Consider the following 20,937-nt stretch of genomic DNA (forward strand, 5'->3'; position numbering starts at 1 on the left):
TTGAAGCACATTTAATTTATCATTGAAACTACAGTACCATCCAATAATAATCTTCCTATCTCTTTGAATTAATTGGTTGAAGTTGAAGATCATTTGGAAGCCATCTTGATTTTTCTGGGTTCCTTCCTTTTTCTGTCCCTCCCTTCTGCCTTCCTTCCTTCTTTCTTTCTCTAGGAATTTTTTTCACTCCTCTCACTCCTCTGAATTCCTTTCCTTTTAGGGAAGGAAGGGAGAGAACAAAATGCAGGAATTACATTAGCAGAAAAGTTATCATCAACCTGGAAAAAGTTAAGAAATGTTACAACTACGATCTGCAAACTACTTCTGTGTATTGTTCGTTGTTATTTCTATAACCTTTTTTAAATGATCTTATTCTAGGTTCTCTGAGCACTACTACTTTTCAAACTGAATCAAGAAACTTTCAAAGATGTTGTTTTAAAAGAGAATGATCAATACACAACATTGGGAGAGAAAATTACTCAAGACTGCTTCAGAAGAAGACGTAGCAACAGAAGGGTGTCCACCTCTTTGAAAATGCAGTGTGACATAATAAAATACTGAAAAGGGAATGATGAGGAGCAGCTTTAGGATCAAAACCAAACTTCCACATGTGGAAACATCTGTTGGGATTGTGGCAAAATCTTCTGGTCTCAAATCAGCCCCATTAGTCATTTAAGGACACATGAATAGATCACAGAAAAAATAATCCTCATGTGCAAGGCATTGCTATCAGCATTATATATGGGCTGCTTTTGGATTTTGCTGGTTACACTTTAAATCATTTGTAAGAGTGGAATGGGATGGTTAATTTCACATTAAGAAGCATAACTTTATGCTTTTTCAAAACCCTGAAAATGGAATCTTGGAATTTGCCTCATAGCCTTTAAATAATATTCAGCCAAAATGTACCTGATGTCATGGTCCTCTTCAAGAGCAAAGGGCAAACAACAACAACAACAACATTTCAAAGTAAATTGCCCTCATTTTAATGATTTAGTTACAGTATGTAAAATGTAAAATGTTCTCTTTTTTTATGAGCTCTCTTTGGTCTAAGAATTTATGCAACATGAAGCCACTGACTCAGCTATTTGGCCTCACATTTCCTCCCCACTCCTATACAGAGGAGCAATGAAAAAAAAATTTCGGGGGCATGAAAAGGTTGTCACAGGTGGAACCATTTCCAAGCAGTCAGTCGCCTTCTTAGAGAGCAACCTGGAGTTGCTTAAGGTTAATGGCTGGGTGCTGAAGGAAGCTTGAGGTTATACTCTATACTTAGCTATCATTAATTCCCTTTTACAAAGAACAGCTCTCGGGGGAGTTGGCTCACATGTGTCAGTCAATTCTAACCATTAGTCAATCAGGTGGCCAATATAGAAGCCTAGAGCAGAAAAACCTCAAACTAGATGAAGTCAGCTTCAAAGCAGAATGGCTTTCCTTGGAGCTAAGAGCCTATATGAATATGTTCTCAGAGAGCGGTAGATGATCATCCCTGAAGAGATTGAAATGGTCCACACGCAACTGACAGGAAACAGGTGTGGAACTTCTTCATTTCCGCACAGGAGGGAGACAGATTCCCTCTCTCACTCCATACTTACTTCCTGAAAATCCCTTGGAAACAAGAAGAAGGACGGACAGCTGGCTACATTGCAGGGGCAGGGTGGCAGGCTTGCCTCCAGTGCTCTGCTATTACCTCTCCTATAACCAGGTCTTTCCTCCCCCCTCCCAGGAGTGTTCCTTTATCGATGCTTATCGTTAAGGACGCAGAGAGTAATGGAGCAGAAAAAGCACTAGACCCAAAGTCCAAAAATGTGGATTCAGGTCTCATCTCTGTCATTTGCTGACTGTGGGGACATTGCTCCACTTCTCAATCATCAATCTCCCTGTCTGTAAAATGAAGAAAACAGTACTCATCGCTCCTCCTCACAGGGTTTATGTGAAGTGTTTCGTAAGTTATACTACTGTATAAATAACAGGCAATCATCGGTGCTTTCCAATAATCCCCATAAGATGTTAACTGATAAGGTATGATTCTATTACGGATATGTGGTAAAAGAATAAAAAAGAAGAGTAAAAGAGGCTTTTAAAGATCTTCAAGCCTTCAGACCCAAAGAGTGAAGCTATAATGATGGAATGATGAATTGCAGGACTGATGTTTTTGGACTGAGAGCTCTGCCTGGAGCCCTCTTACATCTGAGGAGGTTGACAAGTCCCTAATCAGCATATTAATAAGGTCAACTTGCCTCAGTGGGTTTGGTGTATCAGATGTTATGAAACGCAGATCTGTTGTGTGAAAAATGAGTGGTCCTAAAACTAATTTCTATTTATAGGAGTTGATAAGTGAGGAGGATGAACATATAAGAGAGGCAGAGTCCTATAGGTATAGGGTCAGCAGGGCTAATGCTCAGAATGAGCTGCAACACTGAATGCTGAGTGGGGAAAGGGACTTTTAAAGCTATGCTGGGAGCAAAAGGAAGACCACAAAAGGAAATAGCTCTCCTGCTTGGAGTCATCTGGGATGATCAGAAGATAGTGGAGGGAAGGCTGGGTTCTATTAAGTTTTCTCTGTCAAGGGTGTCTTTGACCTGAAGAGGACGTCTTATTACTGCCAAAATGAACTTAGGTAAGTCACAACTTCTCTGTACCCCAGTTTCTTCTTTTTGTGAAATAAGGGAAATAAATAAGGGAATTGGACCAGATCAGGAGTGCAGCCTCAAGGTCACATGCGGCCCTCTAGGTCGTCAAGCACAGCCCTTTAACTGAATCCAAACTTCACAGAACAAATCCCCTTAACAAAAGGATTTGTTTTGTAAACCCTGAACTCAGTCAAAAAGGCCACATCCAAGGACCTAGGAGCCCCACCCCTGGACCAGATGATCTCTAAGGTGCATTCTAGTTTGAAATGAGAAAATGATGAGTGAGTGATTCTGCCCTCAATAAATTTAAGCCTCTAAGTCCTATTAGTAGATGTGATTGCTGTCAATGATCTTTGAAAAATTGGGAGTATTGAAGATGCAGCAAGACTAGTTACAGGGTAAATATTATGCCTGTTTCTGAAGAGGGAAGCAAATTGGGTCCACAAACCAGAGGTCATTGAACCTGAATTCGATTCCTGACAAAACTCTGTAACATATTAAAGGAATAAGGAATCTTTTATGGGGCATGTAAAATTCTATACTTGGTTTAAAAAGTCAAATTTACAATATAAGCCGAAAGGGAATTGAATGAAGAGAGGTAGATATTTAACAAGTTTGTATTATATACCAGGTGCATTGCTAACCACTGGGGATACAAATAGAAAGGAGCAATATAGTCTCCACTCTGAAATATCTTGCATTCTTATAGGGGATACATAAAGGGGAAATGGAAGAGAAGGTGGGGTACGTGAGTGGCAGTATTACATGGAAATACCTGGGAAGTAATGTGGAGGCCAGGTTCCAAGCAAGAGGAAATGAACATTTGTCTATCAGGGCCCCGGTGGCAGAGTCCAAGATTCTAACAGGAAGATAATCATGTAAAAGAGAACTGGGGACTTTAGTTGCTCACAGGTTCAATATGTGTCAACATGAATCAACATGGCAACAAAAAAAAATCTAATAGGACATTGGACTGCATTCAAAGGTTCATAGTCTCTAGAAAAAGGGAGTCCCATTATAGTCTACTTTGGTCAGACCAAATCTGATCTAGAGGCAGGTATGTGGCTCAGTGGATAGAGTACTGAACTTGTAACTGAGTCTAAAACAATCTGAGTTAAGATGTGGCCTCTGACCCTTACCAGCTGTATGGTTTGGGCAAGTCACTTACTCTCTGCCTCCGTTGAAGCATGAAATGAGGATGATAACAACAAATACCTCTCAGGGTTGCTATGAGGATAAAAGTAAGATCATGTTTATAAAATGCTTTACAGACTTTAAAGCACCGTGTAAATGATAGCTATTTTTATCTGATGTATTGTGTTCAGTTCTGAGCATCACATTTTAGGAAGGTAGAAAATTATTTAAAAGAAGATGACCATGACGGTCCAAGTATTGAAGATGGAAGGTCAAATGATTATTGACTCAAGGAATTGGAGCTGTTTAGATTAGAGAATATGAGAGGGAGATATGACAGAAGTCCTCATGAATTTTGAAGGCTATCACAGGGAAGGACAATTTAACTTGGCCCCAAAAATCAGGGCTGGAAACAATGGGTGGAAATCACAGAGACAGATTTTGGCTCCATATAATGAAAAACTTCCTAACAATTAGAGCTGTCCAAAAGTGGAATGAGCTGCCTCAGGAGATAGTGGGTTCCTAAATTGTTTGAAAGACTGTGGGAGACATGAGAGGCACCACAATATCAGAGATGGACAACATCCTGATTTTCAGAAAGGGGGAAAGAATGGAGTCTACAAACTATAGGCTGATGCAACTTGCTTTAATTCCTAGAAACATTCTAGAACAGGATATTAAAGAAATGGTTAGTGACTACCTAGAAAAGGAAGTGATTAAAAAGACCCAGCATGACTTCATTAAGAACGTCATGCCAGACTAACCTTATTTCCTTTTTTGATAGGGTTATTAAGCTACTAGATGAGGAGAATGCTGTAAACACAGTTACACAAAAAAGCAGCATAGCACAGTGCACCCCTAGAGAGCAGGCCTCCAAGTCAATAATACCTGGGTTCAAGATCTGCCATTGAAACATACTGGCTATGCGACCCTAAGCAAGTTATTTAACTTTTTAATGTCCCCCGGAAACTCAATAAGGTTAAAAGTTGCAGAGAAGTGGTGATTTGCATTAGTAGAGAACAATCTTCACCAGAAGCTTCCTATGCTGATGAAATCATGTTGAAAAAGAAATATTTTACCTGAGTTTTAGCAAAGTTTTTGACAAAACATTTCATAATTTTCTTATTGAGAAGGAATGATAATGCAATTAAATGGATTCAGAGCTCAAAAAATAATCATTAATAGTCCAATGTTAGCATTGCCCAAGATTTCCTGTGGTGTATCCTAGGGATCTGTGCTTAGTCCTAGGTTGGTTAACATTTTTATCGATGACTTGGATAAAGGTGTAGATGCTGAACTCTTCAGACTTTCAGACGCTACAAAGTTGGAAGAGATTGCTAACACACTAACAGATTCAAGATCCCCAGAGATCTTGGATCTGCAAAGGCTCTTGTTGTCTGTCCTTCATTTCTGAAGAGAACAAGTGATGTCGCTGAGTGGTATCTTGACTTGTGTGTGAACTGGATTTAACTGAGGCATTATGACACAGTCATAAGCCTCACCCTCTCTTCCAGAGTCATAGAAGTCCAATGGCAAGATAAAAGTCCAGACAAATGGTGATAGCCTGGGATGCAGTGGATGACCTTGGTGTCTTTGATGTCTGACCAAGCTCTAAGTGCTCCACAGCGTCTGCTTTCGTGGCCTTCATGGTGTCAAGTAGAAATGAGGCCGTTAAATAGTACATAAGGATCCCTGTAGCCACTTATTGACTTAGAAAACCACGTATTAATATTATCTGTGTTCTATTTTATTTTTATTTATTTTGTTAAGTATTTCTCAATAACATTTTAATTTGTTTCAGCCCATTCAGGAGTACGTGGCTACCTGTTTGACGACTTTAGGCTAGAGCAGCCAGTTAAATCAACTACAATGAAATATAATAGAGATAAATGTAAAGTCTTGAACTTTGGTACAAAAACTCAACTTCACAGGTTGGAAGAGATATGGTTATTGTGGGCAAAGTGCAATCAAGTTCCTTTTTCAACTGTGCAAGATATGATATCCAAAAATGAAACAAAATGAAAAAGGAACAAACCTCCAAAATGACAAAATTGACTAGCACTAAGATATCAATGAGTCAGAGCCAAGCACTTTTTAAGGAAAGATATGGACCATACTTAGACATGACTAATCTAAGTTTGTGCATCACAGCTTTAGAGTGTCTTCTAACTGGACACATCCATCACACCTAAAATAGAGATAAGCCCTGTTTAAGCTTTAGCTCTAGAGCAACTAAAGTAGAATCTCACTCATTTGGACTAATTAAACGAGATATCAGCTTGAACTAGGGACGAGTCAGAATGACAGTATTTGTTATAGACCATTTTTTTGCTTTATGTTATTGCTTCATTTATTACTATATTACTTTCAAGCACTTACGGGAACTAGGTTAAAGAGAATGTTGCCCAGGGAGAGTTCCTTGGGGAACTTGCTTTAATGAATAGATAAAGATGGTTTGTAATTAGCCAATCAATTATTTATATGGAAGGTACTTTAAAAGTTTGTTCTCGTAAGTAGTTTAAATATTCCTCCAACAACCTTTCTACTATTAATTTTCTCTATAAATAGGAAAGGACTTAATAAGCAAAATCTTGGCCAGTCAGATGTATCGCAAAGACCAAATTGGTTATAGTCCCAATTGAGGTATTTTATTGTATTTATGAGTTGTATCCATTGTTGAATTTATATGTGTCTTTGCAAAAATAAGCCCTTTCTTCACTTGTAAGAGAGTAGATTGATATTGGGTATAAAAATTAATCAGGGAGAAAAGATGCATAGGATCCTCCCTCTTGTCCCCTGCCACTTTTTTGGAAACACACAAGAAATTTCAAACTACATTCTCAGTTAAATAGATGAAATAAAGATTGATGCTACTTTATCATGAAAGCCCTGAAATGAAGGAGAATTTCTTCTGACACAATGCACACTGCTAATCTGATTGACTGCTTTTAAGGTTATAGCTTATTCTGTCATTCATTCATTCACTCCCTCAAGAAACATATATTAAGCACCTACTGTCTGCCAAGCACTCTGCTGGAAGAAATGTAAAGTTTAGCTGTATCTCTGTCCCCGCACCCATGGAGCTTGTAGGCTAAGGAGAATGAGACAAACACAAATGACTATAATGCCATGTATTATAATCATGTTATATAGTACTAATTGTACTAAAGATATTTTTAAAAAGTGGATGTGGGAAAAGACTTGGGGTAGTGGTCAGGGAAGGCTTCATGGAAAAGGCAATATTTGAACTGTTTTAAAGAATGATGTAGGAAGTCAAAAGGCAGCTAGGTGATGTAGTAGTTAGAGCTCTGGACCTAAAGTCAGGAAGAGCTGACTTTAAATCCTGCCTCCAACACTTACTAGTTGTGTGAAGTTGGGTGAGTCATTTAACCCCTTTGTGTCTCAGTTTTTCTTATCTGTAAAATGGGAGTTATCATACCAACTACCTCCCAGGGTTATTATGAGTTTAAAATTGAGATAATAGTATATGTGAAGCATTTTGCAAACCTTAAAAAGAGAGTGAGTATATTCCAGAGATAGGGTTCCAAGTAAAGAAAGGCACCTAAAAGTTGGAGTGCTTAGTGTGGTCCAATTTCGTTAGAACGTAGAATTTGTGGGGGAGAGTAAGATGAGGTAAGTTTGGAAAGGTGGGATGACACCAGATGCTGGGATGCCAGGCCAGGCCAGGTAGGTTGAACTTTATTTGAGAGGCAATAAGAAACTACTTAAAATGTTTGAGAGAAAGAACAGTGTGACTTGACCTATGCTTAAGAAAGTTTATTTTGGCAGTGATATAAAGGACAATTTGGAGGTGTGAAACCTTTAAGGAGGTTATTGTAACAGTCCATGCAGTGGACACAAAGGATCTGTTATGGGATGATGACAGTGGAAATAAAGAAAAGTAAATGAATGTGAAAGATATCTTTTGATCCAGACTTACAATTTTATTAGTGTAGGGAGTTCCTGGTGAGGAAACTCAATGCAGATCGACAGATACTCTGCCACTGGGAGATGGTTTTTTACAAGGCTTTAACATTAGCTTATGCATGCTTCTGTCTGGATGAGGGTCTTGCCTGGAAGCAATAAGGTGCCCTTGGTTTTCATTTGGGGTTCCCTTCTAGTCCTCTAACTTATGACTGGACAAAAATTTGAGGTTTTCAGTTTATGTATTCTCCTGTGTTCCAAATACTGTTTCATGTGAGAACACAGTTCACTAAAGGCCAAAATAAAATCTTTTGAATGCTGATTTGCATCTACATTAAATGCAAATAAGTGTACTTTAATGCATTCACAATGAATACATTTATTCAACATTACTATAAAAAACCTGGAGTATTTAGCAGACTAAATCCAGTCACTATAAATGTGCTTGTGAAGCTAAATAAGTATTTGGTGAAAAATACCTGGGTTTCAGAGAGAGTTACCTAAAACTCACAAATTCAGATTACGTCAAACAACGTAGAAAGTATGAGAGAACAGATAACTATAAAAGAGTGAATTGTACTCTTCCTTAAGCCCTTTTGTATTAGGAACTAAAACTATTTGTCAGTCTCATAGAGAGCTCTAGGAATGTGTCAATTATCCAAAAGAATGATAATTTATTTACATGTATAGAGTTGTCCCACTCCTTACTAGCACTTCGAGGACTTAGAAGGGGTTTCACGAAAGAATGGGACAGCCCAGTGATACTTAAAGCTATCAGTATTTTATTTTGGTGCCTCCTAACTCACAAGGGATACTAAAAGCCTAAAACAAACCTTCTACAGGTGAGAGCATGGGTGGAGGGAAAGGAGAAAGAGGATTTGGGGCTTGATAGCAGCATCAGAAATTATCACAAGGGCACTTTAACGTCTGCAAAGTGCTTCCTTTCCTCAGAACAACTCTACGAGGCAGGTAGTGTAAGTATTATTTCTTGCCATTTTGTGAGAGATGAAACCAAATCTCAGAGAGGTTACATAATGTCACATAATGTCAGAACAGGATTCTAACCCAGGTCTTTGGACTCCAAACACAGTACTCTTTCTACCACTCTACATATACCTCTGTAAAATGTTACATACAAAGTCACTATTATCCCAATAGACAATAACATCCTGGTAGAATGTGAGCTTGTTGAAGGTAAGGCCTGTTCCATTGTATTCCCAGAGCCTAACACACAGTAAGAACTTAATATGTACTTACTGATTGCTTGATTATGTACCATTAGAGATCTCAACAGAAACAGACTTTTCAGAGTAATTGAAATACTCAGATGAATCAACATGACATATAACCATTGATCACAACTAAGACATTCCTGCAGATGCACTCAGATCACTGACCTCCTTACATAGAGATTGCAGAATGTATGTATCATGGTGGTAAGAGTAAGGGTAACACTTAGAAGAGAGGTCAGGGCTACAGATTAAGTTGTTGTTGTTGTTGTTGTTTGGCTAGGCAATGGGGTTAAGTGATTTGTCCAGGGTCACACAGCTAGTGTCAAGTGTTTGAGGTCAGATTTGAACTCAGATCCTTCTGACTTCAGGGCTGGTGCTCTTTCTACTACATCCTCTAGCTGTCTCCAGATTAAGATTTTTAAGAGTCATCTGCATAGAGGACAGGTGGGAAAGAATAGGAGAAGATGAAATCTGGAGGAGAGAGTGAAACTTCTTTGTATTGCTAGAGAGCTTAATAGAGGTGCATAGTTTTTCTCTTTCCTGTTTGGACTTTCCCTTGCTGGTTTAGCCAGTTAGTTGTGCCTGATGTTTATGAAATTCAATAAGCTCAGAGCCCCTAGACAAGGGGGAAAACCCTTTCTTTTCCCTAGCCATTGAGGAGAGATTGGCCCCTCTGCTCTATAGCACACTTTAGGAAAAAAAAAATCTGTCTTTGTATTTCCCCTTCTCACCCATTATACAGTACTAGCAAACACTCAGAGCAATAAAAGCCAACTTATCCTTATCTGGAGACAAAACTCATTAGAAAAGTACAAACCCCAAATAAATAATATTTAAAAAGAAGAGTAAATTCTAAAGGGTAAATAACGTTGGATTCATCAAGCAGTAATGGAAGGAATAGAAGAAGAGGAAGTGGAGGGTTTATAAATTGACCAGATTCCCAAGGTGCTCAGAGAGTAGTCATTTTAGGCAAATAGTAAGTTCTTTCTAGGTAGATCATTCAGTGAGCCGGACATAGCTCCGACTGCTCAAATTATGATCAACCTGGGGTAGCAGTACCCTTTCCTTGCAAACAGCTCCTGTCACTGGCATGCACCTGCATTCCTTCACCCTTCTCTGCAAAGCTCCATCATACCTTGATTCCCTTGTCCCGTGAAGCTCCATCTTCTCATGATTCTTTGGTCTTTCCTTCCAGCTTGGAAAGTTAGACTTCCCAGCAGACCCATTGTCAAAATGGGGCAACATAAAGAGTATCAATTTAAAAGAGAGAGAGACAGAGAGAGAGAGAATGAGGACAGAGCTTTGGGGAATGTCTACGTCTTCCTAGATAGGAGCAGGAAAAGGAGACATTAGAAGAGACAAAGAATCAGTAAATAGGGAGGTGGGAGGAGAAGTTGTAGGATGTGGAAACCAAGGACAGAGAGGGTCATCAACAGTAGTAAATATTGTCTTGTTACCTCTTGGTACAGGCATACCTCAGAAATATTGTGGGTTTGGTTTGAGACCACCACAATAAAGCAAATCTCACAATAAAATGAGTCACATAAAATTTTTGGTTTCCCAGTGTGCACTAGACTATAGTCTATTAAGTGTGCAATAGCATTATGTCTAAAAAAGTATATATCTTAATTTAAAAATACTTTATTGCTAAAAAATGCTGCAATTACCTGAACCTTCAGCAAGTTGTCATCTTTTTGCTGGTGGAGGCTCTCACCTCAATGTTGATGGCTGCTGACTGATCTGTTGTGGGTGCAGAAGCTAGAGGGGGCTGTGGGCAATTTCTGAAAATAAAACAATAACAAAGTTTGCCGCATCAATTGACTCTTCCGTTCCCTTGAACACTTAGAGGCCATTGTAGGGTTACTAATTGGCCTAATTTGATATTATTCTGTCTCAGGGAATAGGGAGCCTCAAGGAGAGGGAGAAAGACAGGGATGGCAGCTTGGTAGAATACTCAAAACACACACAACATTTACCGATTAAATTCCATGTCTTATATGGGCATGGTTCATGGTACCCTAAAACAATTACAGTAGTAACATTGTGATCACTGATCACAGATCACCCTAACAGATATAATAATAATGAACAGGTTTGAAATATTGGGAGAATTAACAAAATGTGATGCAGAAACGTGATGTGAGCACGTGCTATTGGAAAAATAGTACCAACAGAACTACTTGAATCAAGGTTGCCATAAACCTTCAGTTTGTAAAAATTATAGTATCTGCAAAACACAATAAAATGAGATACACTCATATAGAGACAGGACCATGATTTCATTTGTATAGGGAACTCCCAGGTTAGGAAATTCCTCCTACCAAAGCAAGTTATAGCTTTAGAGAATTGTCGAAAGTGGTGGTGCCAAACTCAAATAGAAACAGGAGCCGCTAAATCATATATTAACTTAGAAAACCATCCATGTTTATATTTCTTTTTTTAATTAATACATCACCACATTAAAATCAGATAGGAACTACATTTTAGTCTGGTTCAAGCTGCTCTTGGGAGTGTTGTAAACCAGATGCAGCCCACGGGCCATGTGTTAGATACCTCTAGCCCAGAGCACTGAAAAGTGAAATAACATGCCCAGTGTTATGTCTATCATGCTAGGAATCACAGCCAGTGCTTGAAGCTGGGTCTTTCTGGCTTCAAGGACAGTTCTCTAGCCACTAGACCATAGTGCATCTCAAATATCTTTTACCCCCTGAAAAAAAAATCTCTAATCTCTTTTGGAAAGTGATTCTGACAACTTACATCCATGTAAATAGAATTCCTTAAGAGAAAGGCAGAGTTAAAATAAAAAAAGTACTAGATTTGGAATGAGAGGTTCAAGACCAGAAGCTGTGTGACACTAGGCAAGTCACTTGACCTCTCTGTGTCTATTTCCTCATCTGTAAAATGAGAAGTTGGATTAGATGTTAGAGTGCCTTCTCATTCTCATCTATAATGTTATAATCCTTTTTTTTTTATTAAAAAAAGGAAAAGGCAAAAAGCTTGAAGACTGCTGAGAAAAGACCATTGGACTTTGTGATTAGGAAGTCATTAATAGCAGCAGTAGATTGGTGGTAGTGAAGGGTTGAAAAATGAGAGGAATATGCAGGGGGTGTGACAGTGTGGCAGTGATTGTGGGTTTCTTTCTTTTCTTTTTTTGGCAAGGCAATCAGGGTTAAGTGACTTGCCCAGGGTCACATAGCTAGTGAGTATCATGTGTCTGAGGTCAGATTTGAACTCAGGTCCTCCTACTCCAGGACCAGTACTCCATCCACTGTGCCATGTGGGTTTCTTTTAAAGGAAGTTTTACAGTGGAAAGGAGGAGAAAAATGGGGCTTCAGAGTCCAAGGGTGTGTGTGTGTGTGTGTGTGTGTGTGTGTGTGTGTGTGTGTGTGTGTAGATTTCTTGGAGGAAAAAAGACTTGAGCATATTTACAGGCAGAGAAGCAAGAGCCATAAATCAAGAGAAGACTGAAGATCCAATAAGGGAGATCATTGATGGGGCAAGGTCTCAGAAGAGGAGAGAAGAGGTGGGAATCTAGGACCCAAATGAAGAAGTTAGCCTTGACAGATAAGAAGAGAGAGATTTTTTTTTCCCCTCATAGATAAGAGGGAATGATGGGAAAAGGGGTGAATGTATTAGAAGATTTGGACTAGAAGGGGGGAGAAAACTGACATAGTTTGTGTACTTACAGAAATCCACCTGGGGTTAAGCATCAGCAACAGGGTTAGGAGTCAGAGGAAAGAAGAGAAGTATTGAGACAGCTTCTTTGGGGTAAAGAAAGTAGAGAGATAAGGTGGAAATAGAGGGTATGGCTCTTTCTTTTCTTAGCAATTTTAACAATCAGTTCACGTATGATAGATTGGACCAAATGAACAACCAATCTGATTTGGTCACTGAGAAAGGCAAAACTATTGGGTTGACTGTTTTTGACAGCTTTTTTTCCCTGTATAGTGTATTCCATTATGTCTATTATTTGAAAGTAATCCAGTTTCAGGCCAGCACTGCAGTGCCAGTTAGTCCAGGCTGTTGCTTGAGTCATTATTTTGGTGCTGGTCTCTGGCAAGGAGCTTGTTGCCGGAATGATAATGTACAATCTGATTCTCTAATCAGAAAATGCTTCTCAGGATGAGCCTGGCAAAGTCCGACTCCTAAAGCTCAGACTGGGGCCTTGAAAAATATATATAAACAAGCGGTTGTGACAAGGATGATAAAACCTTAGGCCATTATGGCCATAGTTGGGTGAACTGGGGGTGAAAGATGCCAACCTTCTACAAGGTTTCCATTGTCGGGAAAGAATCTAAAACCACAAAAGGGAAATGCAGCTAGAGAAGACTGGAAGTTTCCTGCTTTGGGATCTCATCTACAAAATAAGAGTCTTAGACTCAGGACAGTGTAGTACATTGAAAAGAGGATGGACTTTGGAGTGAGGGGACCTGGGTCCAAATCTCTCCTGCTTACTTCGTGTGTGACCTTGGGCTATTAACCTCTCTGTAACTAGCACCTGGGTTTTTGATGCCTCAGGGGCTGGCAACTTTTGCCAGTCTCTGTCCTTTACCTGCCCTTGACGGTTGTCCTGGGTTCATTGCTCTGAGGCTCCCCCTCAAGGAGGAGTGAGGCTCTCAGGGCTTCAATTCCACCTCCACACCAGATTCATGCAGGACAATTATAATTTTTGCTCCAGTCCAAGGGCTCCTCCCAAACTGGGAAGGGGAGAGGAAGGAAAAAGTGTACCTAGAACACAAATATAAGTCAGATGTGGGATATATGGTTTTAATCCCACGCAGAAAGGAAACAACACAGCAACAAAAAAAAGAATCAGAGAGTGGCTAAAATCACTCGACAAGCTAGTATACAAGCCTCATTGTGACATTTGCAGTGGAGTTATCCATTAGCTTTTTTTCAGATGTCATCTCCATTGAATACAAGCTGATCAAAACCAATTGAGTTCTTATTTTCCTTATAGTTTCTCACAATGTGCATAACTCTTTTCCTCTGGGGTAATATTTTGCTGCCTCTACCAGGAGCCCAAAATCATACTTCTTGAATGTCTGGGAAGATAGAAGATGCTAGCCACTTTTTTAGATCTCACACAGTCCCCTGAACTGAAGGAAAAAAAGACGCAAACAGGAGGTGGCCCCATTCCAGATACAGGCTTGCCTAGGAGGCCAGGCACTCATCGGTGGCTTGTGGAAGGTCACACTGGCCCTCTGGAGTTCAGAATATAATTCTTACATTTTAGGGCCAGCAGGAAAGAGAGGCCTGAGGCTCGGGAACTGCCCCTTTAGAAATCCCTGGAGTTCAGCTCAGAAGCCAATTAGACAAATCCTTATGGCCTACAGGAAGGACCCTTTTATCTTGCATCCCCAAGCAGGTGCTACATGTAAAATGAGAGGGTTGCACTGCATGGCCACTGAAGTCCCTTCCAACTCCAGATCTCAGATCCAATGTTCCCCTGGGGCAATGAAGTTCCCCATCTATTCTAATGTAGCCCCTGCTACTTCTAGAACTGGGAAAATGAAAGGTTCCCCCTGCTATTTCTAGACATGGAAAAAATCACTTCACAGTCAGGCAGGGATCTCAAACAGAGAACTTCCTCTCCATTCAAACTTCAGCTCCCCTCAAAGGCTACTCATTTGCCTGTTATAGACACTGGGTGATTTAGCTTTGAAGACTTAACTTGTCTTCACTGCCCTTTCACAAGGCTTAAGTGAGAGGAAAACACTCCTACAGACCTGGCCACCACATTTCCTGAAGTTTCAGACGAGGGAGGCTATTTTTCTTTCCTTTTGAATTGTTTTAGACTCCAATAGTACACGTGTCAAAATGTCTAGGAGCAGCAGGAATGCGCTTTATATGAATGATAATCAGAGGCTTGATTTTCCCCCTTTGTATGTAGGTAGATGAAAGCAATATGCCCAGCGAAGCATGGGTCCCCCTTCCTCTTTATTCTCTGGTGCATCTGAACTCCTATGTCTGGCTATAACTAGAGGGTAAGGGGCTCCGCTTGGCTGCAGGGCAATTGCCAGCAGATGGGATAGCTCTAGTTAAGATCATGTTGAACTTCAATGGACAGATGGACAGTGCCAAAGGGGAAACAAGCTTTCCCACACATTTCTGTTCACAGTGACCCTTTGATGTCAGAAGCAGCAGCAGATAGCATTACCCACACTGGTTGGAGAGAAAGGGGCACTAATGCAGAGTCCTTTAGTCAGCAGCAGGACCCAGATTCACAGATTTGGATCTGGAAGGGGCCTTCAAGATCATCTTATCGAAACCCTCCATTTTGGAGATGAAGAATTGAGGCCCGTAGAGGTTGAGTGAGTGTGTGCCCAAGGCCACACAGGTGCTAAGAAGCAGAGTTAAGATTTGAATCCATGTCCTTTGACTCTAAATCCAGCGTGGTATCACATAGCACCCAAACTCCTCACCTAGAGTTCGGCTTACTAGGATGAGCAGGGAGCACAGATATGTGAGAGATGAGGTCTCGATATTTCAGCCAAATCATAATGCAGAACTAGGCCACCCACAGTGCTGAAGTAAAATCTGGAGCACTTTTTGCTAGTCCTCTTTCACACCTGCTTTATGGGCCTCTCTCTTTTTTCTTTCTCTTCCTCTGCCTTCTTCCATTCTTGTTCCTTTTTTCTCCTTGGCTTATGACTCATCCCTACCCATGGCACTCTGTGGTACCCATGGAGAAGACTGTTGGAGAAAGTAAAAAATGACAGAGGTTATTGACCCCAGCCCCTAGCTGATGGCAGGCTGAAGGTTTATATGCAGAAGAGGCTGCTTTGCTCCTGTAAAAAGGCATTCCTTGGTGCCTTTATGCAAAGAACCCGATCAAAAACAAGAAGGAGACGTATTCTAGAAACCTTCTACTTCATTTTTGGAGAAGATGATGGAGCTGTAAGGGGTTCTCATTCGTCAATTCAGCAGCAACATGCTTCTTATATTTACCAGCTGTGTGACCCAGCTTCCCCTTTTATATATGTGGACAGTGAACTTAACTGACGTTAAGTGGTTTGCCCAGGGTCACATACAGCACAGCAGGGACCAAAATCCACAGACTTTGAATTTCCAGCCTATCGCCTAGCCTGTCAAGCCAGCCCACATCATATCTCACTACCCCCTACATGGATGGAAAGCAAGCAATCTCATTTGATTCAGTGTAAATATACTTCCCCTCCTGTTTCCAGAGACAAATGCCTTAGGAAGCCCAAGCTGTGCATTTAACTGTAGGCCACATGGAAAAACCAGTGTGAAGAAATTAGGTTCTCAAATCAAAGCCTATAAGAGCATCCTTCAGTCATAGGGAAGGCATTTTTAATAGCTTTTTCTTTTGAGAAGAAAGCTAGATGTGTGTGTGTGTGTGTGTGTGTGTGTGTGTGTGTGTGTGTGTGTGTGTGTGTGTGTGTGTCCCTGACTTGCATGCTAAGATGTCCACACAACCACTGATTTCCCTGGAGGGTCAGGGACAACCAATGAGGGCTTAGACTTAACACATTGTTGCTGCAATTTACAACCCCAATTCCAGAAATTCCATGCTATATAAATGGGAACCATGCCTACTTCCTTCAGGCCAATGCTTTGACATTTCAAAACCCAACGCCTCTTCAACATGACTAAACTCAGAAAAAAACATGCAGTTGAATAGTGCCATATCTTTAGAAACTCCAGACTCCAGGGCATGGGGGTGGGGGTAGAAATAGGGTCTATTTTTCTCCTTTAACTCCATTAACTATTTGAGAACATGATGAGTAAGGGAGCATTGATTTGTTTTTGTTTTTCCAAAAGTTGAGTAGAGCTTGTTATATTCTATAATATGCAACAGGACCCAAGTGAGCATGCTCTAGGTCACATACTTGTAGCACTTTTGGCTGAAATACTTTAAAATGATCTAGATGGCAGCTAGATGCCCAGACATTGTCCATTTAATCACCTGCTGTGTTCTTACAATTTGACTTGGAATAGTACCAGGGCATAATCAGCACCAAAAAGAGAGTCAGAATGGAACTAAAAGATGAATTGAATGAACTGACCCCATTTATTATAAATAAGTTACCTTATATCCTGCTACTAAGATGAATACCTAGATCACCAGTGGTTCCCAAACGTGGTCTACGGATAACTTGGTGGCTATCATGAAGGCCTTTAAAATTTTTTTAAATACTATTGTTTTTTGTTTTCATACTCCAGTCATTTCCCCATATTCCTCCCACCACTAAGCCTTTCCTCATCATAAAGAAAAGTAGCTAAGCAAAGCCAACTAAGAGAGCAAGCAGATGTCAGAGTAGACGCCACATTCTGCCCCTGTAGTGTCTTACCTCTCTCCTAAGAAGAGGGGAGGAGCACATATCCATGCTAGGACTGATAATCACAGTATTAACACAATTGATAGTAGTAAGACTTTTTCTTCAGGGCCACACCCAAAAACTCTGAAGAACCTTTTGTAGCACTAAGGCTATAGCCACTCTTAACTGAACGCATCTTTTTTCTTTTTAGGCTATGACACACTTAGCCATATGTGATAAAGAAGAACCTTTCCTATATTATAAAGACCTCTATGAAAAGGGAAGTAAGAAGAAGACGAGGAAGGAGAAGAAAGAGGAGGAGGAGGAGGAGAACAGGAAGAACAATAACAAGAATAAGAACAAGGACAAGGAGAAAAAGAGAAGGGAAAAGGAAGGGAGGAAAGATAAAAAGCAGAGGAGAAGGAAGGGGAAGAGGAGGAGGAAGAGAAGAAAGAGGAAGAAGATGAGAAGAAAAAGAGAGAAAAGAAGAAGAAGAAGAACAGCAACAGCAACAACAACAACAGGAAAGGTCTATCACAGGTAATTCCTGCCCAACAATTCTTCTAGCTAAGGTCATCTCATGTTCAGATCTTAAACAACTTGATTAAATGCTGGAATCCAGAAATTCTAAAACTCTTTTGCAGGGAAAAGGAAAGATTTGGCTCTACTTGGAGGCATCTCTCCTGGCCACACCCTTGGCAAAATGGGCCAGTCTTCTAAACGGTTAAGAACATAAGTATGGTTCTTGAGTTTTCCTAAAAGAATGGCAATTTTGTCTTACTCATATATGGTAGCTAAAGTACTTAGATTTCACTGAAACAAAACCCCCGAAATGTCAGCTAAAGGGACATTCTTGTTCAGGAATGAACAGTGGACCTACCAAAGGCTATCTTCAAGACATCTGATTTCTGGGACAGTCAATTACATGTTCTTTCCTTCTAGATTCTTCTAGAACTGTTCCTGAATTAAGTTAGATCACTAGAAGGTGAAGTTTCTGCATCGTATTAGCTCAGACCCTCAACAAAAAAGCCTTCAAATTATGCCTTTAACCTTTATAGAGAGTTGACTCAAGACTCTTGTATAAATGGTGTTTCTATGTCTTTGGCAAAATTGTGGTTGAAGATCCCCTCTCTGTTACCTAATATCCCTCATACAAAAGCCTACTCCATAAATTCCTCCTTGAATGTAGTTTTTGGACAAAGCTTTGGTTTTGTAGGCACAGCTACTTTTTTTGTCAGACAATGTAAATTATGTAACCCAACTTGCTTCCTTTTTTTTGACTTAGCTGCCAAAAACTTACAGCCAAATTGAAGTTCTATGCCCAATTATAGTAATCAGCTCGCCTCAGAAGCCTGGTTATGTCTAATGGTTGGGTTTAAGAGAGGTAATGCCATGTAATGGAATGGATATTGGCTTTAGTGTCTGAGGACCTGGGTTCAAATTCTGACCCTTCTAATATATGACCTTATGAACACCTCCCACTATAGCCTCTAATTCTTCTTGCCTTTATCAGGATTAGAAATTCTATTGTCTCAGATACTTTTAGAAGGTCTCTATTCTGCTTTTGGCTTTCCCTGTCTTATTTGCTATTACATTAACTTGTGTGAGACTTTTCAAAAAAGTGGGTAGGATATTAATTATAAACAAGTTAGACATTGGCAGAGCAAAAACTAGGGCTGGGCAACTGGGCCTCTGTCTAGCATGCCAAAATTTAAAGGGGCTGTCACGTGACAGCCTTCAGACTTACTCTTTTTATGCCTCATGGTCGTCTCTCATCCTCTTGTGACTGCAGTACAACCAGCTCTGTTTCCTTTCCCAGGCCCCATGCTGTTGCACACCCTTCCAAAAGAAGATCAAACGGTATATATGTAAAGCATTTAGCACAATGCCTGGCATATAGTAAGTGCTTAAAAAGGCTTTTTTCCCTTCTCTTCTCTTCTCCTCCCCTATCATTATATCTGCCCAGTAGCCCTATTTGTTCAATATTCTTGCCACATCCCAAGATCAATGAAGTTCAGCCCTAACTTACCTTCACCCACCACCATGCCACACCATAGGCTGTGTGTCTAGGCTTTCTACAAGCCATATTATCTTGTTGGCCTTCTAACCTATTTGCTACTTCACCCACTGCATGTGACTTTCATGGTACCAGAAGACTCCTCCACCATTACTAGTGATAGCTATGTATGATGGTTTTATCTATATGGGTTAAACAGTATCATGAGCAGTCTGCCCACTAGGTAATCCCAATACTTTGGCTATGAAAAGACTAAGTTCTCCCAAGGTGAAATTTGGAGGAGGTGGCCAACAACTGCCCAAAAAGTCCATATGAAATGGTTTATGTCACAACAAAGACAACACTTTGGCCAATTCATTGTTTTCACCAACCATGTCACTAAAAGTGTTGCTGCCATATGTTCATAATCCCTTCAATTACCTTTTCTTCACCTTATTGCCTTGTTCCCCATCACCACTGCAATAAAAGAAGATTGTGCAAAGTCTAATCTTACTTAACCTCTTTTAAATAGTCATGTTTTAGGAAATAGGAGATCCAGAAGCTTATCTCTGAACACACCTCAGCTCTTCCGGCAAACTCTTTAATTCAATAGGCCATGAATATTATCACAAGTCCTTGAGCTCCTCATCCAGGAACAGCTGTATGCTGATGACTGCACTTTAGAAACCCATACATAAGAATCCATGGAAAAGGTTTTATGCGCTGTATGTAGACAGTGCTGCTCTAAGACCCGATAACCCTAAGAAAATTGTGCCTTTCCACCCAAATGGCCAAAGATTTTCGTTGATTATATTTGTATTTTCTTCTGTTAATCAACAAGCATCTATGTTTACAACATCTGTCATTTATGCCTAATTTATGTCCCCTTCTTTCCACTCAGACACTCTAGTTCAGACCATCTTGATCTCCAGCCCAGACTATCAAGGCAGACTTCTCACTAGTCACCTTGACACAAGTCCCTCCCCTTTTCAATCCTTCATCCACACAATTGTCAGAGTTATTTTCACAAAGTACAATCCTGTCACCTGCTCAATAAATTCCGGGGTACCATGGCTGCCCTTCAGAATCAAACATAACCTCTTCTGTTTGACAATGCTCTTCACAACCTGTTCTCTCTTCCTACCTTCCTAGTCTTCTGGTACTTTGCCCTTCTCCCACCCTCCCACCCCCAACCATAGACATTCACAAATACACCCACACCCACACACACACACACACACACACACACTCCAACAATACTGACCTTGCTGTTCTTCACCTACAACATTCCATCTCCTGTCTCCATGTCTTAGCATTGGCTGTCCCCATGGCTGGAATGTTCTAATTCCTTACTATCTCCTTTGGGAATCCCTGGCTTCCTTGAAATCTTAGTGCAAATGCTCCCCTCTTCAGGCCTTTCCCATGCCCCCAATCACTTGAACCTTCCCCTCAAAGTTTCCCTTCCTTCTACCCTGTATGTAACTTGTAGGTACCTATATGTGGTTTCCTTCATTAGTATGTAAACTCTTTGTGGTCAAGGGCTGTTTTTATGTTTTTGCCTTCTTTTTTTGTATCCCCAGCACTAAGATGAACACATAGTAAGTGCTTAATAAATGCTTCTTGATTGATTGATTAAGCATCCACTATGTGCCAGGCACTGGAAGATACAACTGCAAACACAAAAATGAAACTATACTTGTCTTTAAGGAGCTTATATTCTATTCTTACTTGTG

The 20,937-nt window shown here is 40.3% G+C and overlaps 1 long non-coding RNA gene across 1 annotated transcript; it reads right to left on the reverse strand.

Moving 5' to 3' along the window:
• Nucleotides 1-11,387: 11,387 nt before the first annotated feature.
• On the reverse strand, nt 11,388-20,659 carry LOC144457978 (uncharacterized). Its single transcript, XR_013487551.1, has 3 exons — nt 20,469-20,659; nt 18,956-19,047; nt 11,388-15,619 (listed from the first exon to the last, which is right to left on the reverse strand). It is a non-coding gene; the product is annotated as an uncharacterized LOC144457978 (long non-coding RNA).
• Between the last annotated feature and the right edge of the window lie 278 nt (nt 20,660-20,937).

Source organism: Phascolarctos cinereus, unplaced genomic scaffold, assembly GCF_003287225.1.
Source record: "Phascolarctos cinereus isolate Bilbo 61053 unplaced genomic scaffold, phaCin_HiC Scaffold_5;HRSCAF=322, whole genome shotgun sequence".
Lineage (NCBI taxonomy): Eukaryota > Metazoa > Chordata > Mammalia > Diprotodontia > Phascolarctidae > Phascolarctos > Phascolarctos cinereus.